The sequence below is a fragment of the Cyanistes caeruleus genome, chromosome 7, assembly GCF_971803275.1.
Source record: "Cyanistes caeruleus chromosome 7, bCyaCae1.hap1.1, whole genome shotgun sequence".
Taxonomy (NCBI): domain Eukaryota; kingdom Metazoa; phylum Chordata; class Aves; order Passeriformes; family Paridae; genus Cyanistes; species Cyanistes caeruleus.
The window spans coordinates 9,278,285-9,305,670 of record NC_141707.1 but is presented as its reverse complement, the minus strand read 5'-3'; the positions used below and the strand labels follow the sequence as shown (position 1 = coordinate 9,305,670).

The 27,386-nt window shown below is 41.5% G+C and overlaps 1 long non-coding RNA gene across 1 annotated transcript; it reads left to right on the top strand.

Moving 5' to 3' along the window:
* The first annotated feature begins 70 nt into the window (after positions 1 to 70).
* Positions 71 to 11,922, top strand: LOC111931903 (uncharacterized). Its single transcript, XR_015289437.1, has 5 exons — positions 71 to 294; positions 1,546 to 1,643; positions 1,716 to 1,759; positions 4,132 to 4,204; positions 9,247 to 11,922. It is a non-coding gene; the product is annotated as an uncharacterized LOC111931903 (long non-coding RNA).
* Positions 11,923 to 27,386: the final 15,464 nt, after the last annotated feature.

Here is a 27,386-nt window from a genome sequence, read left to right as displayed (position 1 = left end):
CAGGCGCGGCGCGGCCGCGGGAGGAGGAGGAGGAGGAGGAGGAGGAGGAGGAGGAGGAGGAGGGGGATGCGCGGCGGGGCGGCCGCGGCGGAGCCGAGCGAGCTGCCGCCGCCGCTGGCAGGCATAGTGCTATTATAGCGAGCAGCCTTGCCGGTCGGCTGCACTGAGCCAATGGCAGGGAGCCACTGGGCTGGTACCGAGCGCTGTCAGAGGAGGACATCTGTCACACGCCGCCTCCACCGCCACCCACCGCCCCACGCCCCGCTGCCCCCGCCGCGGCCGGGCCGGCGGCAGGTAAAGGGGGACGGGCGGGGGGAGAGGGCAGAGCCGGCACCCCCAGCCGCAGCGAGCCCCGCAGGTGGGGTGTGCCCTCCTTTTTCCGGGGGTGGGGACGACGACGAGCGCGATTCTTCTGGGATTTGGGGGGGGGGCGAGGGGTGGGCACGGAGAGATGCCCGGGGTGCGACGCCCCCAGCCCGACGCTGCCGCCCTCCCCCTCCTCCGAGCAGCCTCCGCGCCCTCCGCCGCGCCCTTCTCTCTTTTGTTACGTGTTTCTCTCTCGAGCCACTCGCAGGCACCTCCACCTGCCCGGGGAGCAGCAGCACCCCCGCTCCCCGGGCTCCATCGGGCCCCGCCGCTCTGGGCTCCCGTGACAGCGTGGCTGGGGGAGGAGATCGCTCATTTCTCGTCCCCGCTCGGGGTTCGCTCCGAGCCGCCCTTGGCGGGGCTGCGGCCGCCGCACGCCATCCCCTCCGCATCCCCCCCCGAGCCAAGGGGTCGGCAGCGGGCTGGCAAAACTTCTGGGTCACGGCGTCGGGGAGCGCTTGGGATGGCATCCCTCCCTCCTCCTCCTCCTCCTCCTCCTCCTCCTCCTCCTCCTCCTCCTCCTCCTCCTCCTCCTCCTCCTCCTCCTCCTCCTCCTCCTCCTCCTCCTCCTCCTCCTCCTCCTCCTCCTCCTCCTCCTCCTCCTCCTCCTCCTCCTCCTCCTCCTCCTCCTCCTCCTCCTCCTCCTCCTCCTCCTCCTCCTCCTCCTCCTCCTCCTCCTCCTCCTCCTCCTCCTCCTCCTCCTCCTCCTCCTCCTCCTCCTCCTCCTCCTCCTCCTCCTCCTCCTCCTCCTCCTCCTCCTCCTCCTCCTCCTCCTCCTCCTCCTCCTCCTCCTCCTCCTCCTCCTCCTCCTCCTCCTCCTCCTCCTCCTCCTCCTCCTCCTCCTCCTCCTCCTCCTCCTCCTCCTCCTCCTCCTCCTCCTCCTCCTCCTCCTCCTCCTCCTCCTCCTCCTCCTCCTCCTCCTCCTCCTCCTCCTCCTCCTCCTCCTCCTCCTCCTCCTCCTCCTCCTCCTCCTCCTCCTCCTCCTCCTCCTCCTCCTCCTCCTCCTCCTCCTCCTCCTCCTCCTCCTCCTCCTCCTCCTCCTCCTCCTCCTCCTCCTCGGGAGCCCACCTCTCCCCCCGGTTACTCACGGTGCTCCCGGGCCGCCCGCGGCTCTGCACAGCCGGCCTCGCAGGGCTTGGGCTCTGCAAGGAGAAGGACAGCAACCATGGTTTCTTGCAGGCTCTGGCGCAGACTCTGCGATCCTCAGCCCCGACGCCCGTGTAATGTACTCGCTCAGCTCTGCAAAGCCCCCAGCAAACCGGACTAAAAACCATCAGGTACATCGGGGTGAGGTACCTAGAGCACAGCCCTGCTCCTTCACCAGCCTAAGTGTTCCTTTCTTTTTGCAGCACACAAATCGGAGCTGCCTTCCAGGACCAGAATTTGTCACAGTGTAAGATGATTACTGGAAAGATGCTTTAGTGTGGTTTGTTGTTTTGTTGGGGTTTTTTACCCCCCCCCATAAGATCCCCGTGATTTGCAGCTTTCTCATGCGAGGTGTGAAACACTTTTTGGCTCGTCTCCCAACCTCCTTTACCTTTATTCTGGATTGTAAAAATCAAAATTGATGGGATAAATTCCCAGTGCCAAAAGAGGGAACACCTTAGAAAAGCAGCCCAGAAACATGATGTAACATCTGACCATGTCCCTTAGTCAGCATTTACTGCTGGCAACATAATAGCAGTGTCCTATCATCTTGTCCTCCAAAATAGATGAGCTGCTGCCAGAAGATTCGGGATGGGGACACATACAAACTCCCCTGGCAGAAATTACTGTCTCTGGTGTTTGCACCCTTGATGAAGGAAGCCCCAGTTTTTGAGATGTGCCTCCTTCTGATGAACATCTTCTATCGTCACCGCCATTCGTACACGGCGAATAGTGAATTTTGACAGGTGTCATTCATTCTTTAGCCTTTCCAGTGCTTAGGGAGGAATTATGGAAAGGGCAAAAGTGGAAAGTTTTGATAGCTGAGACACAGGTGAGAGATCAGAATTTGCTGCTTACAGCCAAAAAAAGCGTGTGATAACGTACACGCGCAGTAACACGATTTTTCTGGTTGTGAGGATGTACGTGTACATCTAGAAATAACTGGCAAGTTCGTTGCCATGTGAAAATCAAGTCAATATTATAAATACCTGATAAATTTAACAACACAGCACACTTCAGGCCTGGTTCCCACTTCAGACAGGATCATGGGTGTGGTTATCTCTCAAAAATGTCAGAAGTTTAGGTAGGATAAAGTAATGAAAAGACATAAATTATGCAAGAAATAAAATTAGGCAACTCTTTCCTGGGAATAAATATATTCCAGCTTGGACTAGAATTTTTTTTTTTCCATGTTCTAAATAGAACATTACTGATATGTGAGGACCCTCCTGCCTGGGAATGAAGCTCCACACATCCACCATCTCAAAGAGCTGGAGCCTTTAGCTCTGAAATCCTTGCACAGACACATTGCTGACACGTTCACTCCCAGCTGCTGCAGCCATACCTGGGCCCTTTCAGGGCTGAATGCTCTCTGGCCTTTCAGAGATGTGCAGGCACTCATTGCACGCTCTTCTTCAGAGTCCAAGGACTTGGGAACATCTTCTTGTAGCAACAGAGAAATAATCTACTCCCACAGCTCAGGTTTCAAAGGTTCACTCTGCTTTGTACCAAACAGAAGTGACCAACAGCATTAAAAGCTGCTCTAGCTTCTGCTCATGAAAATCACTGTCCTCCTCTATTAAGGGAGTGAAAAAGACAACAAGCAATTAAAAACCACTTGATTCCTCCAAAGCACAGAATAAACAAAGGACAAGTAGTACTAAATAACACCTAACAAGCAAAATGCATATTTTCTAGTCCTGCTTATTCTCATTGGCCTATTTTTTTTTTTGATTGATCTCTGATACTTTGCTATCTTAACCCTTTACCTAAATTTTCTTGCCTCATTCTGTTTATTATGATCACATGGACTCAAGATGCTGCTTCCTTCCCAAATGCTTTATTCTTAATAAATTGCTAATTTCATCAGTCCCTAGCCCTATGGCTCCCACCTACCATCAATCTTCCCTGTTTCCATCTCTGTCCTGTTCTCCTGGGTAAGTATCTGGGTTTCATCTGTTTGTATTGCTATTTATTCAAATCTCTGCTATATAATAATAACCAGTGCTGCCTATTTATTCATTCTCCTATTCTTCTATTTGGGAAAAATCTCCAAGGACTGTTCCTGTATAAGACAGCAAATATCAACTCAAGAAACAGGCTATGGATATGACAGATTTTCTGTGAAACTTGTGAACTAGAAGCCAGTGAACAAATTAAACTAATTCTTGTGCATTCTACTGTTTTTCTGCCCGTGTGAATATGCAATATTCTGCATTCTAATATTTAATAATAGTCATTATTTATGAAATAGTCCTGGCATAACCCAGAAAAAATATTCAGGAGTATAAACAGTCCTCTTTTGGTTAACAGGTTTTAAAGCAGGTTAAACTAACATATCCTGAGAAATCATTCACTTTCTCCTGGAACATACCCATCAAGGATAGAAAGGAATATCTGTGCTCAAGTCACAAGAAACTCAATTAAGTTCCCATAGCAATTCTTATTGAATTCAACAAAATTCACTTTATCCTAGGAATATCTCCCTGTAAGTAATCTGCTGCCTGAGACACACCTTTTTACCATCTCCTGCACCTTCAGCCCCCTTGTATTGCTCCTTTTTTTTTTTTTTTTTTTTCCCTTTTCACTTAGCCTTTTGTATGTGTCTCCCTATTTCAGACACTCATCATCCTTGCATTAAGCACGAGGAAAGCTGGGAGTATCCCGTGTACCTTTTAAAGGCCATTATGGGGTAATGTACATTATAAGCTGTATTACAACTGCATTCATTCATCAGCTGTGGGGGTGGAACAGCAGGAAAAAGAGGAAACTGGGATACTCTGGTAGCCTAGTTCCCAGCACATCCTTTGTGGTGGGTGAGGATATCAGAGTGGGCTCCCTGTTTCAGCACTTGAGCAGAGTGGAGAGCTGGTACCACAGAGCTGAGGAAAGGCAGCAGTGCCTTAAAGCCCTGCAGCCAAATCATGGGCTGCAGCCCCCAGTGTTATGTCACAGGGACTGGGAAGGCTTGAACTAGTGTTTCTGCTCAATCTCAAAAGCAGCAGCAAAGATTTATTAAAACATATTATTTTTTTCTTTGCTTTGCTCCTTCCAAAACACATAATTCCATAGCACTGCTTATTCAGAACAGCTCCAGGAAAAAGCTTGTCCAGCCAAGAATCATCCTCTCCCTCTTTCCACATATCCCTGTGGCATCTGTACCTAGCACCACATTCCTGTCTTCAGAAATGCAAACACTTTTCTGCCCCTTGCTCTTCCCAATCACCAATATTACCACTTCTTTAGGATTTTACTGGGAAAAACTGTGTTGTTACTGGATAAAATACACCATTCTCTGTATCTTCCCTTCTTAATGTTTATGCTGCATAACTTCCCTAACATGTGCACTTCATCTTTTTGTTTTTTGCCCTAATCCATTCCTAACAAAACAAAAAACAAACAAAAACAAACAAACAGACAAAAAAAACACCAGACAAATAAAAATTTTAAATAAAACTGCAAATGACACACTGAATATGAGGTGACACCAACAAGTAACTGATGTGCTATAATAGTATTAAACAGCAGGATATTTTTGCAAAGGCCAGAAAACACCTGATGGCTGCACAAGCCACTCTTGACCATTTCAAATGCTGAAAATGCAATTCACTGTGCTGTGTTAAACATTGCCTTAGAAGCAAATCCTCTATCAAACAGAGTGTGTCTATGTGAAAATCAAATGGAGCCAGCAAGTGGAAAATGAATCCCTGAAACAGGCTGTCCTGGAATTACATTTTCCCAATATTCATTTAAACCAAACATCCAAGCCAAATCCTAACAGAATGAATGAAGTTAAATTATCAAAAAACATAAGAAAAAAATCTGGATTTTATCTCAGAGGCAATGCTTCCATGTGTAGAGGAAGGTGTCCCTGCATATGGCAGGAGACTCTTTAGGATGGTCTTTTTTAAGTGGTTTTTAAGGTCCCTTCCAATCCAAACCATTCCTTGACTTTTCCTGCCGTATAAAATCTTCAGTAAACAGCACATGAACACTGTAAACAATATCCAAAGAGATTTCAAGTAGTCATTCTTCATCTTTTCTGGAGATGGAGTTGACTACAAAATGCAGATTTCACTTTTACCAAATAATTCTTTTTTTAAAATTAATTTTATCCAGTTAAAACTTGCTTTGTTTAAAAATACATTTCCAAGGTACTTAAAAGCTTTTAACAAAAATAAATGAAGCATTAAGGGAAAACCTGATAAAAAGAAATTCACAAAGAGGAAAATTGTAAATTTTGAGATCTAGAACAGCAGATGATTTGTGGCCATTTATTACAAACAGATTACTTTCCCTGCCTACATGCACACAGTTTTTTTTCCAGAGTTAAAAATTCTGGAGTCTAAAAAATTGATCAGAAGTATTCCACAGTCAATTAGAAACTTCACATGGGTGAGCCTGGGCCGATCTGCTGAAGCAGTGGGGATTTCTGTGGGAAGAAGCCCTGAAGTTCACACCAGGAGCTGGCATTATCTCCACACTTTTCCACTGGGTGGTGGTAATGAGATCAGGAAGTTCAGAGCTGGTAGCAGAGCTCAGAACACCCCCAGTATTCACTCATCTCTGTGTTCATTCAATCATTCTGTCTCTGCCTCTGTACACATGTGCCATCTACCCCATGTGTGCATTTGCCACACTGGAAATCTGCTGTCACAGTAATGAAAGGATGAATAGAAGAGTTCTAAAATTTTTTAAGGGCTGGACTGTAAAATTAATCTTAACACAGTTTGCTGCTTTAGCATTCAGTTCAACTACATCATTTTCTCAGTGTAAAAGATGAAGAGAGTTGATGTGAGACAGATGACAGGTCAGAAAATAGCACTGTTTATTCCTGAGTGAGCAAGTATAAATTAGAGCCCCACTGGAGGAAAAAAACGCTCCAGAGATTCATATTGTAACACATTTCATCCAGTTCAAGGCATGACGTGCTGTGATGGCTTCCTTTTTCATGTGATCTGTCATGGTCACAGAAGAGAATGGAAATTAAATTGAAAATGTTGTGTTTACTTTCCCAGCGTTGCACATTTCAGTGAGATCCATTTTTTAAAATGGGAGTGTTTGGCATAATCTGAAAATCAAAGCCCTTTACAATATTTATGGTTATGACCTCCCAACTTAAAGCACCATAAATCACATCAGGCATTAACTGGTTCACTTTCACAAGGCACTAGTTGTAACAATACCAAAACAAATTATTAAGCACATGCTGGGGAAGGATATTTCTAATATTATATAATATGATGCATTGCCATACTTTTAAAACCACAGAGTTTTTTATGAATTATGGTTTAAATACTGGAAGATATGTACAGTCCAGTAATAGCCTTGAAGTCCTTATTTTGGCCCTCCTGAGTGATGCTTGACACTACCTATCTGAAAGGCCCTGTTTATTCATTAAAAACATTTCTTTTCCCTAATAACTAATGACTTACCAATCTGTCTGCTGTAGCAAAAGAATATAATTACAAATTGTCATGTTAAAATACTATCAAAAGAATTTAATCCAATCCACAAAATGTTACTAAGTTATATGCTTGATTAAAGATAACCATATCAAAATAGCTCAAGTCCATTGTAGATTACTAGCCTGGGAAAAAAAACCCACAAAAACATGGTAAGAAACAAAGTCAGTATTGCTCTAAAAACAGGGAGGAGATCCAAAGCCCAGTGTATCTGGTTTGGCATTTGGACAATTAAAAAATGCCTACATAATTCATTTAATTAAGTAAGAACTTACTCATTGCTCCAGGCTATATAAGTTACACCAAGTTTAACCAGATGCACATTTCCTTGAGTATCTGTAAGACCTGTGTGGTCAGAAGACAAGGCAAAATACTATTAAAAATAATATCAAGACAATTGCCATGGGTAAGCTACAAATCTGTGTCCATACAGCAACATGAACAGTTTTTCCCTTCACCTGATTTTTTTGAGGTGCCTTGGAGCTGTGTTGCTCTTGTATTTCTGAGCCCTGAATTAACAATCCTCCTTGTCTGCGTGATGGGGGGATGAGGTATCACAACTATTAATGGCTACACATTCATTTAATTAAAATAATGAGCACTCTGACATAATTTATTTATTATCAGAGTGGAAAAAGTTAGTTCCATGATTTTTCTACTCTACAGCTGTGTTCACATGGCTTTTTGGATCTACAATTCCTTGTGACAGTTGTATGGGAAGTGTCACCAAAGATAAAGCTTTTCCACTTTTAAAAGACTATATTCCACTTCCTTTACATAATCATGATACAGTGCATGCATATACATATATATAAATATATTTGTGTGTGTTCAGATAGTTAGGAGCTTAATTTTCTACTTTCATTATTACTAAGTACCCTCCAGTATCACATGACATACTTCTGTAACTGCATATTATCTTTTTTCCACACAAACCTGAATTTAATACAAGACATCTAGTATCTAGATCTACACTCAAAATAAAGCATCTTTACTTTTATAGAATTTCTATCCTGACATCTCCTAAATATATTCAATTACCCTTGAACTAACCTTAACATCAGCACTCCCACTAGAACCAGTGACCCTAATGCATTATAAATGCTTGAAGTTAAGAGGAAAAGTATAAAATGTTTTAAAAGTCAAAACACAACTGAACTATTCCCTGGGAACCCATGTGCTGCAGCCTTTACAGGAAAATGCATTTACTGTTAAAAAACAGCCAAACCAAAAAAAAAAAAAAAAAAAACATGCAGAAAGATAAAAAATATCTGTACTCAAATTATCACCACTCTGGAAGAAATATTATGTTTAAACTTGCTGATCTTGAGTTGGTTGGAAAACAGGAAAAAACAAACAAACAACAACAAAACAACAACCAACCAAACAAACCACCCTCTAAACCAACAAAAATACCTCCACCCTACTTGTTTTGAAGCCCATCTTGGAATTTGTACCTTGTATTTATTAAGCCTGAGCCTGGTAGATTCAGACACTGCCAGGACATTTCCTCTCTCCCTCATGATACCTAAACTTGCCACTTTTAAATGATTTTGCTGCTACCCTTTTGTCATTTGCAAATCACCATCAATTATTTAATCTAACACTGAAATAAAATAAGTTTCAATATTTCCTCTCCCTTTTTTATATAAATAATTGTGCTTTACCTCAAGACACTGAAGTGTCTGTAGCTTCTGCTGGTAAAGCTTTATTGTCATTACTTTAATACTTGAACATAAATTGATTCCTTGAGCTTCCTAGTTATTTTTGTACATCTTCTCTAAATTCCCTCTGCACACTTTCCTGAGTGAATAATTCTCTTATAAAAGTGTATTTGTATCTAAATGACCATAAGTGTAATCTACTTGCAGGCAGATTATGTTCAAAGTTCAACCCTTAAAACAGCAATTTAAGGTTTTTTTGATTGGATATTCATCTCCATTATGTCCTCCTTGCTATTTTCAGAAAGCAAAACATGGATTAGTTCTGGAATAACACTCTAAAGGTTGAAAAGCAGGAGGTGTAACAAAATTGTCTCACTGAGGGTATTTGAGAATAAAAATAACCTTCAGGGAGTGGGGCTGGAAGATGAGATTGAGTGTGAGGATGGAGGGCACACATCTGCAGACACCTGTGCTGCTGCTCCTTCATCCTTCTGCCTTCCCACTGGAGGAGGCTCTCTGCCCCAAATTAATACTCCTTGTATTCATTTATTAGCAGGAAGCCAATTTTTGCTCAATATTACAACCACGTATTTTGGATTTAACAGAACATTCTTCAAACTCAAGGCCAGCAGAGAAGTAAGTGGATTTTGGACAAAGCATTTTCTGCCCTCCTGAAAAGAGCAGCAGGAAACAAACTCCAGTGGTCAAAATTGGATCATAAAGATGAAAAACCCATATGTGTTTCTGGTCTTTAAATTGCTACTTTACAGAGTGATAAGAGACATCATATAGAACCTTATCAGGATTTAATTTCCTAACAGAAATGAGGAAGGAATGTGCAAAGCCCCTCTTACATGATCCAGCATTAGATTGCAGTACATGATAGAAATATCTTAACAGGCGTATACCTAAGGAAGATAACATTCCATCTCCTCTTCCTGAAGATGCTTTCTAAATACAACTCTTAAAAAACAGCATATTTCTGGTTTGCTGTGCATGACTGTCTTCTTCAGGAAATGTTTTCTGGCAAAAAGCTCCTGACAGTTGCTGCATCTCTTTAGTGCTTCTGTAATAATACCTTGTAAAACGCTCTTGGTAGATGAGGTTTATGAATGAAACCTGTCAGAGTGTACGTACTACAAAAACGACTGCTAAATTTCTTTGAAATTTATTCCTTGGCTGTAGTCTAACTGTGTCATAAAGGTTCTGTACTAAAGCCACCACCACTGTGTGAAAAACCTGGTTTATGTGCATTTGGATTTTGCACGTACATCTTTGCCATGTCATTCTGCGTCCCCTTACTGACTCCTGTATCCTAAATATATTTACTAAATCCCCCACACTCCATTCTATTTCTAGTCTCTGCCAACTACAATGTTATTTCCAGACAAACTCAAATTTCCAAAGAGTTCACTGTCAGCAACGTTGCCCTTTTGATCAAGGAAATGAGTACATTTTAACACAAAAATTTGGTACTTTTCACATGGTGATAGATTTCCTGCAGGGAAGCTATAAAGAGCATTTACAAACAGCACAGGCATGTTCAGCATCCCTGGAGGGCCTCTGGGAGCAGGGAGCCAAGCAGAGCTCTGGGTTTGGGAGCACTTGCTCTGCTGGGGAATGGGGAGCAATTGAAGTCGAGTTGCCACAGGAAATGTGGGCTCCCCTCCACTCAGCTTCATCTTTGCAGTTTCTCCTCCTTGTGTTTCTATTCTAACCTAAAATACCTGTCCCCACAGTCAGAACAGGGGGATTTGTTTATGGTGGCTGTGCTGTACCACAGCATGTGCTGCTCTCATTCTACAGCGCTACGAGTGCCATCAAAAGGAGCAGGCTTCCATGGCCATCTTAGGTTTTTATTAGATAAATTTTAAAAGGCTAATTGTTGATAAAACACACTAACATATGTACCCCTGAACAGAGTAATACTGCAGCCATCCTACCTTGTTTTAACAATTTCTGAGCCCTATCCCCAGTGCTTTTTCTTTTTTTTTAAAAAAAAAGCTCCCAGAAAGCATCTATAGTATATATTTATGACACTGCTTCCTAGAAACATCTCTGAGAAGGGTTTGGCTCTTTCTTCCTCACTCTCCACATCTACTGGGATGATGAAGCAGATAGGATTTCCCACACTTATCTCCGGTATGTCTCCTGCGTCAGGCTGTTCTGTGACTCTGCAAAGCACACTGCACATCCTGGTGCCGTGCCAGCTCTCCCTGGGAAGCCAGACTTCCAACCAAAACCACCCCACCTTACACAAACACTCTGCTGACTATACACTTAAATCCATTTTGGCGTGAAAAAGCTTCAGATAAGTAAAAAATTTCAGCAAAACCTGACCTTTTCTTGGACATGCTTCAAGACTTACTGCAATGTTATGTTCCAATTATAGAAACACCCCAAATGTATAAGCAGATATTTAAATTTTACAGATACCACCCTAAGGAAAAAAATTTAGCTAAACATAAATGGGGTGATTACCTAATGGGCACGGCAAAATATTAGGAAAGTGAAGTGTTTGGATAAAACAGCAACGATTAATTTTTCATTTAATTTTTTTTTTTCCTCAAATATAACATGCTTCTGGAGATCATACTTAGTGAACATACTCGTGGTTCCAGGCCCACACAGTATTTTAATTCCATAAGGTGCGTGGGAGGTTTTTTAAATCCACATAATTTTGTGTTATTTTCTTTTTACATGTTAAGTTATTATCATCAGATGGAGGGGAAATTAAACATTCTGAATGTGTTAAAAGCCTTGGTCTTCTTGACTCCTATTACCAACTGCTAGCTATTGCTAAACTCATCCATTTTTGGAACATGAACAACCTTGATAACATCAGATGAAGACAAAATAAAAATAGAGCTTTGGCAAATCCTGTGAGTTGGATTCCGGTATCTTGGAACACCGTGTGAAGCTTTTGATTGGCTTTGCAAATGTAACTCCCTATATTAATACTGAACTTAACTCATTTCCTAACTTTTCTAAGAGCAGCCAGAGCTATAGTCATGCTGGAATAGTGAGGAACTAAATAAAATCCAGGCTATGAATATAGCTGTGATTTGTTTTTTCCTGGGAAAGGTTTTGAGAAAACCTTTCCAGGAAAGGTTTTGTGAAAATTATTACTAAAAAACTTTGTATCTAGTTGGCCTTTCCTTTAGGGCACATTATGTGTGTTGTTTCCTCCTTTTTTCTGAGAGTAGATAAAAGCCATCTTTGTCATCACCTTAATTATTTGGTTTTCAAGACAACAGAATTAAAGAGCATTTATTTCTTCATACAGTCCTTATTTTATATTCCTCGTGTACAGAGCACTTGCATTTCATCACTACTCAGACACACTGTGATAAAGATGCTTAATGAGCAGCAAGCCCAATTTTTTGCTTGTCTGGGTGGTGTTTACATGACATGACCATGCATCTGGTGCCTCAGAAGAGGTCCCTGGAGCACAGCCCTGCCCAGCAGGGGAAATTCCTGTGCTCACACACGTCTCTGCAGGACGTGCTGCTACATACAAGGTGCCACCCCTGGTTTTCACAATGCCTCCAGCAGTTTTTAGATCAAACATGCTCTGCACAGACATGCAGTGGGATGAGGGGTAGGGCTCCCATCACTGTCACATCACAAACACAAGCTCACAGAACGCCACAAACACAACTGGCTCAGCCCAAGCACCCTCTGCTCCAGCTGCTCCTCTCCCATCCTCAACACCTGCACTCCTGTCTGCAACACTCTGATGAAGCTTCTTGCCAGCCCACAAGCTCTAAAGGATGCTCTGATGAAGAATGTAGATATTCTATCATCACTCCCAGGTACCACGTCACGGGAGCAATCTCATGGCAAGGCAGGTTATTACACATGTGGGACATTACACAACCACTTTACCCCATTTCAGGGGTGAAGAGCTGCCTGAGGTGACACAAACCAGCTGGGGAGGCTGCAGGAGGTGCCCGTGGTCCCAGCCCTTGCTGGGTGCTGGAGAAGCAGTGTCCCCAGGAGGAGTCATGCTGGGACAGTGCCACAGGCTGCAGCCAGAGATCAGCACAAGCATTTCCTGCACACAGCCAGGGTCAGGTCCTGCTCCTCAAGGCCCAGCTGAACAACAGCACTCACATGCCTGGGATGCCCTTGGATCCCAGCTGGCTCTTCCATGGCTGCCACAGCCTGACCATGAGCCCAAAATGACACACCTCAGCCCAAAAAACTTCCTCAGCTGCCTTTTGACATATAAACGTGGAAAAGTGACCATCAGAAACACCAGTGACAGCACTGGGGAGAGGCAAATGCAGATTTCTATGTAAAGAAGGGTAATTTATGCTGATGTGGGTACAATAAAAAACAATTCCAGTATGTATTATGTAAAATTCTTTACTTTCCAAAATCATATCAGCTCTAGAAAATCACATACAGTTTAGGTACTTTACTAATATCTTTTATTTGGTGGAGCACTATATAAGCATCTTTGCTACAAGGTGAGAAAATATAATAGATAATTTTAAAAAGCATGGAATACTTTAATAACCACCAAATACCCTGAATTAATTCAATTTCAGATTAAAAATATAAAGCCTCAAATGTCAGGTGATCTCACTGCAGTCATAAATATCTGAAAGTTGCGTTATTATTTAATGCTTTCCTCTGTTCATAAGCTGCTTAGAACAGAAGCACATTCTCCAGAGATCACTGGCTTACTGTGTACCTAAAGAAATTAAGCTACAGTTCAATTATGGTAAATATATTTTATTTTCCTCCAGGAATGGGAAGGTGAAAGGGCTTAAGTTCAAATGGAAATTAAATTAACAATAATAAGAAAGTTATTTAACCCCTAACTTATATAGTGTGGTCCTTGCACAGCTTTGCAAGAGCATTCACAACCAGTGTAGAAAACAAAGCGTATAGAGCATATTCCCCAATTTTTGTTATGGATTTTAAATTCATTTTCAAATCCTGTCAGTGAACAATCATCTTCCATTTGGTAGCCATGTATTCTCTCAAGTTCCTTAAATATTATTTAAAACTTAATAAGCAGCATGCAGCATTTACTGATGTCCATCTGAATCCTATATCACCCCCCAAAATATGATACAAATCAGCAACAGAAGATGTCTTTCCGCTGGAAAACTTACAGTGCTTTGGCTACAGCCTTTACTTTCCCTCTGCCAAATTATTTTCACAATAATTTGGATGAAGTTTCCAGATAGGAGTGGTTTTGCTGTTTTGAGTCATTTTATCCTATAGGGTCTAACAGAAACCAATTTTTTCCCCATTTCTTTTAAAGCTCCACAACGTGTTGAATATTACACTAGGGATAGTGTTGCTGGTTTTGCCTTCAACAGCAAACATTGCAATTTAGTGAGCCATAAAAATGATGAGGCCATACTTCTGGAAAGGACACTCACATCCTTAAATGTGAGTCCTTAAACCCACCGAAGCCACTGAGCACCAATCCACACCGAGGAAAGTAAGCCTTAAAACCTCTTCAAGGAGTTTGTTGAAACCAAGATACATAAATGCAAATCTGCTGGTAACAAGCAGAATCAGAATCTGGAGGTCTGGATGGCTTTGCTGGCTGATTTAGAACCAAGACTAAACCAGAGGCTGTCTAGGAACGAGGCTACCTGCTTCACAGAGTGTGGTAGATCAGAAAGCAATTAAATCAGAGGCCTCAGCATTTGTTTTTGTTTGAGCTGCAGTCAGTACCAGCCATTGAGCAGTAACAGCATTTAAATAGCGAGCAAGCAGTGTCACTGTTGGGAAGCAAAGTGAACCAGCAAAGATTAGGAAATCCACTGCAGTAGGAAGACAGCTAAGCACAGGCATCAGTTATTTAGGGATTCAGTCGTGCCTGCTGCCCACAACAACAATAACAACTCTCTCTGCTGTGTTTCCAGAAATGAGCTTTCTGCCAGCAGTAACGCAGCAGCTGCAAACTCCACTAAAGATTTCTGCTTAATTACTACAGGATTCCTCCAAGCCCTGCTAAGCACTGACCTTACAAGGGCTGACTCATGGCTCTGGAACAGAATGTGCAGCATCCTTGCCTCTCTCTAGCCCGAGCCTTTAGATGTAGAAAGCTTCATTCAAGCTCTTGACGTGCTTGCAAGGACCACCCCTGCTATTCCACCTCCTTCTAGCTCGGAAATTCCTGTAGGCCACACACACAATGACATATAATTTCTTACAGTTTGTGCTGGTATCCTACAAACCCACAAAAAAAGCCTTTTGCTTCAGCACATGGCAACACATTTGTTGCCTCATCCTGCTCTTGGAGTTAATGAGGATTACAGCCTGTTTCCACAAGTAAGGAGCCTTCATCTTTCAGCTGGGAAACTTAGATACACAGATATATGTTCTGTCCATGTATGACATATATATTGATATCTGTAACTATTGCACCACTTTCACCTCCAGGGAACGCAGAAAATATTAATGCTTTTATAATGTATTGCTGGATTGCAATGTATCATCTTATAAAGGATGTTGTTATGATTATCATACTAGTAAATTATAGACAAGAGACTGTGGGGCATATAAAAATCATAGTCAAGCTCTTGTTTCATACCACAACACAGATCCAAAATAACACATGGACCCCTGCAAACACAGGCAGGAAAAGAGCAAAACCCTTTTGATTGGCACAGGGATCAGCTGCTGCTCAAGGAACTCCCTGCTCATGCTGGTCATTTCCTCTGCCATGCTCCCTGTGATTTTCACAAGGAGAAGTAAAAGAGAATCATGCAAGCTCGGACACTGCCTAGAAAATAAATCTTTGAATTCACCTGGCAAAATGAGTGAAACAGCAATATCATCAGGACCCTGATATAGCTTAGGTTGCCTCACCAAAGAGCAGGAGAATCTAGTCAGGAACCCCACTCTTAAAGAAAAGCAGTTACTGCTGACAAAAATGTGTTTTTAATGGCAAATAGTGCCAGGCTGGGAGTGCTGGTACAGTCTAATGACATAAGTTAATGCTGTATCAACTTCCACCCCCGCAAGGCTCTGGAACAATAGCTCTGAGTGACAGAAAAGTCTTCTTTGTGCACTATTGAAATCAACTGCAAGCGGAAAGGAAAGGCAAATAGGTTACAAACACATCGGAAAGGAAATTTAATGGGTGAAATTTACCGTTCCTTTTCCTTTCCTGACAGTTTATTGTTCACATCTTGCTCAGGGCTACCTTTTGCCTATTTGGAAATGGCCCTGGTCCCCCTGAACAAGCTGTTTCTAGCTACCACTTCCCTGTACTTTGTTATTTTAATGAAGAGCCTTCCTAGTTGTCACAAGGCTATTTTCTATTTAAAATCGAACTGGCTGGTTAATCAATACTTAGCAGCAGCAGAACAACTGTAAAGAGGAAGGTGTTGCCCTGAATTCTGTGGTCCACTCTTAGTTTTTTATTAAAAAACTATTATTTTATTAAACAGTAATAACTTGTACTCTACTCCTTCACGGTACTTAGAAACAAAGAAAACCCCTCCAAAATCATCCCCTGATGTTCAAGTATAAAAAGTTTGCTAACAGTAGAGAGTTAAGACTTAGTGGAGAATGGATGAACAATATCCCAGTGGGCATCTAAACACAACAGTTCATTCCACAGCTCAGTGTTATTGCAATAATTGCCATTACAATAAGACCTATAAACGTATTTACTAGTAAACATGTTCCAAACAATTGCAATACATGGTGCTGTTGGGGTAACACAACATATAAAGGAAGCTAAAAATCAAAGGCAGTTTGCCACATACATGAAAAGTCATACAACACTAATGCCGAAATAAACAATGCCGTTATGTCCTATTAATGTAATTCCCTTCTCTCTTCTTTTGGAAATACAAATCTATTTCCCAGTCTCACAGCATGTCCATTTTCATCCCTTTCTGGCCCACACATTGCAAAAGAGTGCACACTCACCACTTGTGCATCACAATGCTTTTATGCAAGAGGTATTTTAGGGGGGGAACAGAGAAAGCCAGAGAGGCAAATGTCTCTGCACCAATTTCATTCACTCTGGATGGAATTACTACAGCAGAGAATGTACTATCTCTTGCTAGAGTTGAGAAATGCCATCTGATGGAAAGAATGAGAAATAGGAATTGTGGAGAGATGTTAAATGCTTTTTTTGCTTTTGTTCCATATCCAGGTGAATACTTTAAAATATGGCAGCTGTAAAAGCCAAATCTATACATTTTTTCCAGGCAATTCATTTTCAAATCTGCCTTCATTCTTTTCCAGAAAGAATCAAAATTTTACCAAAAATTCACATGCATCCAGAATGAATAATCCAAAGTTACAAATAAGGTACAGAGTTAGATGATGATAATTAATCTCTTAATGAGAATTAACACCAAGGAGCTGCAGAAGCAATCCAAGCCCTAATTTCTGACTTGTAAACCTTCAACTCAAATCTTCCTCCTCCTTTCAAAAGAACTAGTGAAACATGGAGCTCTTTGATGAGGGATTTGCAGCCTTTCTCTCAAACTGGGAAACCTGAACTACACCAAAATACAGTTTAAGAGGTCTGGAATACAGAAAGCTGCTATAAAGCTCCATACACGTGAATCCCTGTGTAGCATTCCTGGAATCAACTGGTGAACTGGATCAGTAAGTGCAGCTTTTGTCTGTCCTAACAAGATAGAGGCCAGATTGGCAGGCTGAACCCAGCCCTTAACTCATGACCCCCCAGGCCCACAGAGCAGCTAAACTGCTACGTGACTGACAGGCAGGCAAATGTGAAACATGCTTTTCTACTTGTGGGATTATATATTTCAGCATAGTTACTCTCTGTCTTTCTATCTTGTTTTTCTCCATCTGATCAGGGCTCTTTTTGCTAATACAGGCACCCTCTCTTTGACTTCCAACAGAATAATATTCAGTAATAGCCTGCAAAGCAAGGCTTACATAGTGATCACTTTGATTATACAATCTCTAACATCAGAAGTTACAATTTCCTCTTTCCATCCCTTTCTTCTCGCTACAGAAGTCCAAATTTACATGCTTTACAAAGAGAGAATCACCTGCAGAATTATCAGGAGAGAAATTCTTGGGAGAGAGTTTTCTCCAACACCTGAGACTCTACTACTGCCCAGCCCCTGTGAGATCTTATTTCTACTGCTGTCACAACTGCCCTGGATTAGTTCTACAAGAAGCATCCCTTTAATTTTTCACTCCTTGCTTGCCCAAAGAAGACTTTAATTAATGCAGATGCCCACAGTAACCCAACACCTTAAATCCATGTTTTTGCCATGCTGATATCACCTGGAAGCACTGCCCTGCTGCAAAGCCCTTAAAGATTCAACTCCAGTGGGGGTCTTTAGTGATGACCAACAGCTTCTGTATTTTATTTGCACCAAAGCACATGTATTATATATAAAAGTTTTCCCTTCCACTCAGTGAATGGATCACAACAAATCATCTGGAAACCTCTACAGCCAGCAGATGCAAATGTGCTTTCTCTTCCACTGAGCTGTATCTGAGGGCTGTGAAAGTGCAACCTCTCCTCCCCACCCCATCTCTCACAAATCTTGCAAATAAAGTGGTACCAGCTGCTCCAAAACAAATACCAACAGCATTCATTTTCCCTCAGACAAATATAACTTTTACACCACTTATAATGTTTTCCCACTTTTTTTGCCCTGTAGTCTTCCCTCTGCATAAAAGTCTCTCAAATGTGATGTGGGTAATGCAGGAGGGAAGAAGTATCCATCACCACTTGCCAGGGATAAGGCACTAAGGAGAAGAGACTGAGGGCCTGACAGCATCATAAATCTAGCTACACTCAGGTAAAAGGAAATAACACCAAACAACCCACCAACCAACAGAAATCCCTTCTCAGATCAGATTCTCTCCATCTCAAGGGTTTTGTCTAACACATATACCCTCAGAAGACAAAATTTTATACTTTTCCCCCTCTGTCACTGCTTTTTGGATTAAAGTCAGCACCATCCCAGCATCTCCCTGTGGCCACTCCAGCTCCAGGACAGGCAGCACTTGGCATCACATCCTGCAGCTCTCGCCACATCCTGAGAATAAAAGGGGAAGAATGAATCAGCTATTTTAGAGTTATAGCATATCTTGGCCATTAGCAGAAAAAAAAGCTACAGGAGACAGTGCTGATTAATGCATTCCTCTTCTTTCTGCTTCTCAGTTAAGCTTGTAAAGGCTTGTCTGTCAACTCCTGTTCTTCCCACCATCCATGGGGTTTCCTATGATATAATTATCAAAATTAATTCAAAAAAATGTTTTCTTGCTCTTCAGCATCAACTATATTTGTAGAGGACATTAGAGCTCAGGGAAGAGGGAAAATAATAATAAATCTGCAACAGCAAGGACAGCAAATAACTGCATTCTCATAAGCACTAAGAGTTTTATTTGCCATACTAAGGGTGAGATAAAGTTGTACCATAGGTATTCAAAGGAGCTTAAAAAAAGGGAGAGCAAAATATTTCTTCTCTTTCTCTCAGAGACAAAAGGTGCCTGTGATTTTAGGGGATTGAAGTGGATTGCAGCACGACTGCTGTTCACCCAGTCCCAGCCCTGAGATGGAAAGCCCTGAAATACCCATTTATTTCCCTTCCAGCTCCATCACCTGGGAGCTGGAAGCGTGTTCCATGCTGTGATCTCTCCTTGTTTTCTTCCAGGCACGGCTGGGGCTGGTGGCAGAGGGGATTAGGCTCTGAGCTCCACTAGCTCCAAGTGTGTCATTAGGATGACTCACACTGAGGAGGAACTGTGGTTTTTTGGTGACTCACATGATGGCTAGTTTGGAGCTTAAGCCCTGTGTTCAATCCTTAGCTTGCAATCCCTTCAATAATCTTTTAATATGAAGTTTAGTTCATATACAGGCCAGCAGAGCTCCCTTCACTAAAATTAATTGGAAATGGATTGTGAAAAGCCACTCACATTAATCACCATGAACAGTAAAAAGGAAGTATATTTCTTGGGGTAGGTTTGTTGGTTGGTTTTTTTTTTTTCATTTTATCTTTCCAAAGCATACCAGAAGGCCTGCTAACCAAAGTCAGCACAGTGCAGTCAGAACCAGCAAAGGCTTTTCAGAACTCTTTGTAAGCACACAGCATCCCTGCATCACCAGAGGTAACATACGGCCTGATTTAGGCTTGGGCAGAAAACAGCCCTTCAGTGCAACATATCCACTCATCCCCCACCCCCAGTCCCACCTTTTTCTGTCCTGAAGACTTGGCCAGATGGCTTAAAAAATGTGTGGAATATGACATTTTAATTATAGATCACCTGCAGTTAGACCAGGAGAGACCTCTCTGAAGAATAAAGGAGAACAATTAAAGAAAGAAGGATAGGCTGGTTTCTAATATTCTGTCTCCTCAGATGGCACAGGGGAAACATGAGCAGGGAACAGACAGGATGACAGGCCAATTAAAGTTGTTCTTCTGGCCTGAGTGATGCTGGCACCAAGTCCAGATCTCATTCTCCTGGCATCACCTTTGTGTCCTATGGCATCTTCCATCTGAGGGAAAGCATCTCCTGCAGCCCCACTGAGCCAGCTCAGGGCTCCAGCTGGCACTTAGGCTCTAAAGTTTTGGCATTTGCTTCAGGAACTTGCTGGACTCCATCTCATCCTCCACCACGGCCAAGGAAATTATTTTGGTGCAAAGGAAGTGGCTTGAAAAGTGCATGCCATGTCTGATCCAGAAATGATCCCCAGTGCAGCAGCAGAGCTGGTAGGATTTTTTGGAGCATCCCGTGGCCACAGCGACCTTACAAGAGCAGCTGTCCATTTCCAGGGGCCGTGAGATTATATCAGATTAAATGTTTGAGCTTTGCAACAGGTCTTTGCTGTCCACTTTTTGTTAAAGTGGAATTCTCTTAGCACTCCAATCCATACATTTTGTGATGTTACCAGTAAGTGGTTTCATTCTTTGCATGACAGTTATTTCAGCTCTGAATTGCTCCCGATCAGTCGGCTTAATTCCATCAATAACAACCTAATAAACGGGCTTTAATCTTGCAGTAATGGATACTAATGGCAGCTTACACTGGAGGAGCCTTTAATTAAAGCAATTTAGGCTCAGCTCTGGTCACAGCCAAATGCTGGCCCACGCCACTGAGGTTTTCTGCTCGAGATCCTGTAGCCCAGGCTTTCAGAGCGAGCCATGCAAGCAGAAAGAAATTGTATTTGTGGACTGAAGTGGGAAACTGCTCCCAAAGGTGTCTGGAAGATTTCTTTAGCCCTCAGCAGCAAATACGCTCCTGAGGTGCCCCAACAGTTGTGGTTCTTTTAAATAGATGGCTTGTTTTAAACAAATCTTTATTTTTTTTTTATTTTTTTTTTTCAGTGAAGTCTGGGGATCAGAAAACAAAACTGAGAACTATCACAGACACCAGTCCAGATTTAAGAAAGAGTTCAGCAGAACAAAATAGCACTGTTCCCTGAACATTTCCCATATTTCACCCATTCCTTAAAAGAGATGGTGATTTCCAACAGGTCTGATTTCAATCAGGCTCAAGAATTAAATATTTCCCTTTTTTTCTGTCCCCTTCTCAAGAGTTTTCCATGCAACAATGTCACAGTTTGTCACTGTGCTCTTTTAAGGTCCGAGGATTTTTTTGCTCTCTCATCTTCAAAGTGATTAATTTCTCTTTTTCTATTAGACCTTTAATGAGTCTGAGACAGAAAATGAAGAGTGCAGATTGCCATGGTGGTCTGGGCAGCCTTCAGCAGCCCAAACAAGCGACTGCTCTGCAGCAACTCCAGCACTGCCAGGACAAATGTTCCACGAATCTGGGAGGAGACAGATGCTGCCATTTTATTTCTGTCTTCTCTAAATGAGGCTTGTCATTAAATTCAGGAAGAAAACAAGGACTGGCACAATGTAAAAAGATGAAAAGACATGGGGTATTTTGGGGAAAGCCCTTTAAAATGAAAGGTGTTGCTGTAGATGTAAAGGCTCAGGCTGAAGTTAAACTATGGTCAGGTTAAGATGATACATAGAAAAGCCTTAAAGCTTTTCTGAAAGATACATATAACAAAATTTCCTCCACTCATGACATACTTAACCAATGTCAGGTTAAGTGATCAGACTGTAGGACATTCAACCAATTAACTTCTCTGAAGCATTTCCTAGCCAGAGAAATGCAATGCTGAGCTGTAACAGCAGCAATCACATTTTTTAACCGATAATTGAATTAATTACTGTAGACATTTAAATTTCATAGCATAAGATAAGCACAGAAATGTTAGCATCCAGATATTTCTATCACCAAAGGCAAGTGCTAATTTTTTCAAGTCAATATTCCCATGGCAACTTTGTTACTGCCAACAAGGAATATGAGACAATGACACACATCAAGTGTGTAAGATAAGAGGGAAAAAGGGAATATCTAAATGCCTGCAACTTTTTAATTCAGAAAACACCAGAAAATAACAGCTAGACCCTTACAGTGATGAAAACCTGTGCTGTGTACCCCTTTTCATCCACTGGCATACTCTGGAAAAGGTTACTCAGAGGTTATGGAATAATCCCTTCTATTAGATTTCTAAATTGGAGAAGGCAGACATCTCTCTGGAATGGTCTAGGAGCAGGGTAATCTCACTTGACACCAGCATACAGGAGAGACAATGCATCTCCTCAATTTTAGGATGTGAAATTACTTGCACCTCTTGGCCTCTTGTTATTCCCTCTGACAGAGTCCTGCCTGTGCCTATAGACTCAGAAATGGAAAAATAAAATCAGGAGTAACTCGATGCATTGCACAACCTTCTCCTTCACTTGCAAGAACGTTTCAGGAGATTTCAGAAACTCTATTATTCATGGGTATTTTCAGAATTTTTCTTTTAGTCTGGTATTTATCTTTCTCCCAGTTTCTACTCCACAATCTTGCCAGCAGTCAGTGACTTTCTTCTGTGTTAACAAAAGTCTTCTGTTCTTCTGTCTGATAACCAAATTTTCCCACATTACTATAAAACTATTTTCCTAGAGACACAAACGTAATTATTGCATGCTGTAAACTTGAGATACTTCAGCAACAAAATTGTTAAATCAACTAATTGTCTGGGGATAGATGCACATATTTACTTTAAAAAATTCTGTACTTTAACAAGTATATATGTAGGAAAGGTGAACAAAATTGTAGCGTTTATTCTGTCTTGAGGCATTTGTTTATGCCACTATATACAACAGGTAATTTTTGCAGCAGTGAAAGCAGTTTTTTATTTTTATGATTAAAGGATGACAAGCCAACTGCAGATTAAGTATAGATATGTCCTTCAAGAAATCTGGTATAAAATTAAATTTTGGGAAAACATTTGGGATTTACATATTGTATGAGGACAGCCTTCCATGAATTTTGACTAAAGAGACAAACCCATACATGGAAGTGGCAGAAGCCATACAGCATGAACTGTAGCCAAAAGATGACTGCTTCCTCCCCCAAAACAGCAAAAGAGGAGAAATAAAATTTCCATTTGATGTAGTGAGTGAGGTCCAGCCAACACAGACGCTCAAGGTTGCTGCACCATTACAACGTAATTTAAATAAAATTTTAGCTTCTTCCCATCCCTGCAAATTTGCCATCAACAGAGCTACACCAACATCTGGGACCACCATCCTTCATTATCTTTTACACAAGATAAAACAAGGTCAAAGAACCTGACATTTCCACAGCTTATGAAGCACTTCATAAGGATGTATTCAACTTGGCTTCAAACATCCTTGCAGTCACAAAGCAATTAATAGGAGCCAAGTACTCAATCCTCAGCCTCAGTTGCCAGATTTGAGGATGCTGGTCAAGATCTGCAGGGCACTTTGGAGTGAGTTCTCTAAGTGGCAGCTGAAGCAGAGGAGAGGCACTGGAGTTGAGTCAATATTATCATCATGAGCCAAGGACAGGGAGCAGAGACACAACAGAGCCCCAGCACAACGTGACCCCCCACTCAGGGTTCTGAAATTGTACCTGAGTCTGAGCCCCAGCGCTGCTCCAGAGGCCAGAGAACCTTTTCCAGCATCCATCCCTTCTGAGGAAGCCAGGGCTTTTCCCAAAAGCCTTTATAGTCTCTCTGGCTCTGTAGTGCTGGTACTGAGAATGTGCCAATTTTACTGAAGTATTTCCCTAGCTTCCACTTCACAAAGTGGGTTGAATGCTCAGGAGAGACCACCAAGAGTTAAAACCACTGTGGCTGGAGCAGTTTTATAAGCAGTAAGGCTGCTAGCTGTTGTTGCTTTGCCAGGCATCTTTAGTACAGTACTGAGCACTTCCCAGCTTCTCCTCCTGTCAAAGTCAGGGGAGGGGAAAATCCAGCATCAAACTATACTGATGCAAATTCAATTGCACTTGTAATAATAGCTGTCATCCTTATCACTTTCCCTGAGAATGTTTTCTGGGTATCCTCCTTTTCTCCTACACTGCCAAAAAAAAAAAAAAAAATATATTTGAATTCTTTTCTCATAGCTTATTCACTGTTTTGAATCCTGATATGAAGGGAGAATAACATTAGGCACCAATTTTATGCAGATAATGAGAGTAGTTCCAGCAGTGGGCAGCTTCCCTGTGATGGTTTTATATTAATGCATTGGTCAACAAAGGGAGTAATTCCTTATTGTGAAATATTCTATTCAATAACTTTATGAAATTTCACAGTCCTGATGAAAACCCAGCCAAATAATTTTTGTGCTAAAAATACCTGGAAAAGTTACTAAAAATCTACAAAAGTATTCATTCCCCATTCCCCAAAACATGAAGTGTTCTTTATTTGTTCACCTTCCCCACCCCATGTATTTAAATGTCATGGCATTTCCAGATGTGAAGACTCTCCTTTGTAGTATCCCAGCACATCCAGAAATGAGAATTTATGCTAGGGAAGATTTCACATTTATCTAGAATATTGCACTCCGTTGAAAATCTAAGTATCTTATATTTTAAAATAGGATGCTTTATGATCCAGCTCCTTCCAAAGCTGCTGGTAGAACAGCACCCAGTGTGATACTTCCAGAGATTTTTGGGCATTGTGTCTGTGAAAGGGCATTCTCCAGACCTCCCCTGCTAACAAGCAGGGGGAATTTTTAACAGAGAACAGAACATACATGGGTTGCAGAAGAAAGAGATTATTAATCCCCTCTCCCTGTCACATGCCCACTTTCTTTTTCCTATACATTGATGTGAGGAGTCTCCAACTGCTTTGTTTTATTCAACACTGTGTTTTTTTCCTATGGCTTGGAGACATGTATCCCAATTGGAATACTTCATGCATGCCTCTAAGGCATTTCATGATCAGGAGTCCAAAAGGGAGATGTGAACAGAAACAGGGAAAAGCACTCTTGGAGGCAGCAATTCCAGTGTTACAGACTAGCTGACGCTGACAGTGACTGCAGTTTGCACGTTATCCACAAGGACAAAGTTTGCAATGTTTTTTCAGAATTCTACTCTAATTTCAGTGCTTGCTCTGCTGCACCAGAAACACCCAACAGTTTCTGATACCAACAGAAGAGGGTGTCTATCCTCTGTGCTATGCAAAAATCAACACTGGGTGATCATCTGAATTGCCTTATTTCTTTATCTTATAATTTTAAAGGCAGAAGGCAATAAGCATCCAGTACAAGCAGACATATCTTGCCTATTTTTGCATTGTGTAACCTTTTTTAATGCAGCACTTAAATAGGTCAAATTAGAATTAAAATATCATATGTGTAAGGATGATTTTGCTAATAACTTCCAAGATAACTTTAATCACTTTGACATCCTCTATAATAGATTTCAGTCTTGCATTTATATATTTATCTGGTTTGCACTTATGCAGACCTAATTCTTAAGGAAAAACCCTTCAGTTTGACTCATTTTACATTCCTACTTTTAAAAAACCCACACCACCTTTAACATTTAGATTATCTACACTGTAAAATAAAAAAATTCAAATTACCATCACAAAATTTAATGGGATCAGGTCGTTTAAATTCACTAAAAAACTAAGGTCACACCGCTCAGCCTATAAAGGTTTAAAGTGGGAACGTTAAAGGAAAGAAAATGGGCAGTAAAACATTCTGAGAAACATAGATTGTTTTCCTTTTTTCTTACTTAGAAGATAGAGGTGGTGTGGGACACAGGGGAAAGGTGCTCAGCATGGGAATAACTGCAAGAAATCTCCACTGGCTTCAGCAGAAGGAAATTAGAGTAATGTGGGATGGAGAGAAGCCACTTCTTCAGTACTTAGGAGCTGCCTTTATCTCCCAGCTTCCCTTGGAGCTAAGACTAAGAAAAGACTTGCCATAGAACAGGAAAAATGAAAGCAAGGGAAAAGTCTGCCCTCCCACTAAGACTAAGTTATTTAGAAGTCTCTTCTAAATAACTCAGTCAAGGACACCTCTTTAGGTATTTTTCATGTAGAAATGCTGATTTTTGCACTCTGAGAGAGGTACCCAATGACTCTGGTGAATGCACTGATCATCCAGGCTGTGTCTGCCTGCTCCAGTCTGTGCATCAGCATCATCCTCAGCACTGTACCTCTGGCTCATCACTTCTGCAGCAGCCTGAGAGGCTACCAGCTGCTGTCCCATCACTGCTGGGCTAAGCCCAGCATCCCCAAGCCCCTCAAGGTCAGGCAATCAAGGACTGCATTTGGTATTCCTGTTTTAATAACAGTGAAGAGAGCGCTAAGGTCTCCCTGGGTCGTGCTTCAATTCAAAGCTGTCAGTTCTCTGCCAGCACTTACAGCAGAGTAGCATCACATTGCTTGTAAATGATGAAAGATTGCCTAATTCTTCCCTGGTTTGTTCCTGTGCCTCTGCAGAATGCACTATGTGGGTGACAAGTGACAAAAAAATCAAAATGCTTTAAAGTAATAGTTCATGCTGCAGGAAACCAGAGCCCCACCTGCTTGTTTTGCTGGCTCAAGGAATATGCTCCAGAGAACAGAAATAAATTAGAATTGTCAACATCCCTAGCAAGCAACATATTGTAGAAGCAACAGAAATATTGTCATGCCCCTTTCCCAAATAGTCACAGTTGCTCCTTTGCAGAGACACTGAAGGGCTCATTCAGTTTTAAACATATTTTATTAATGAGTTATTCCACAGAACACCTTGATAACATCTCCTTCCTGCTCCTGTGATGAAAGAGCCAGCAAGCTGCTTTGCAAAGCAGTCTCAGTCAATACACTTCCATGGGGCTCTTCATGTCTCATGTCAGGTGATAAATATATGTCTCCACTAAGCCAGATTCTTCAAGGAGTCTGCTTGATGTTTGCAAACTTTGAAAAATGAGTGACAACAGATCAGTTGTACCTAAATTAAACTAAAAGTTGTACCTAAATTAAATTTAAAAAAAAAATAAAGAACACAACTATGCAGACAGGCAGATTGTTTTCAAAGATACAACACTAAAAAATTTCAAGCTTTTATTTCCTGGGGGGAAAAAAAAAATAAAGCTTTCTCATTTTCTAATTTGTTGGGTCATTTTTAGATAGAGAGCATTTTGTCTAACATGGTAGACAATAAAAAAATAAAAAAAAAAGAAAAAAATAAATAAAATTAGTGAAATTTTTCAGATGACAATATCCTTTTACCTATTCACAAAATAACCAACAAAACATTGGTAATTCAAGAACCAAACCCACAAAAAAACCCCCAAAAAACAACATTAGTAGCCAGAGTACATCTGTGTAATGTAATAGCAAAACTGATGGAGTACTTTACACACAGTCTCCATGTTCTTGCAGAACAATTAATTCTTTGGATACTTTGATTAATGCATGAATACAACTGAAGAATTGATAAAAATA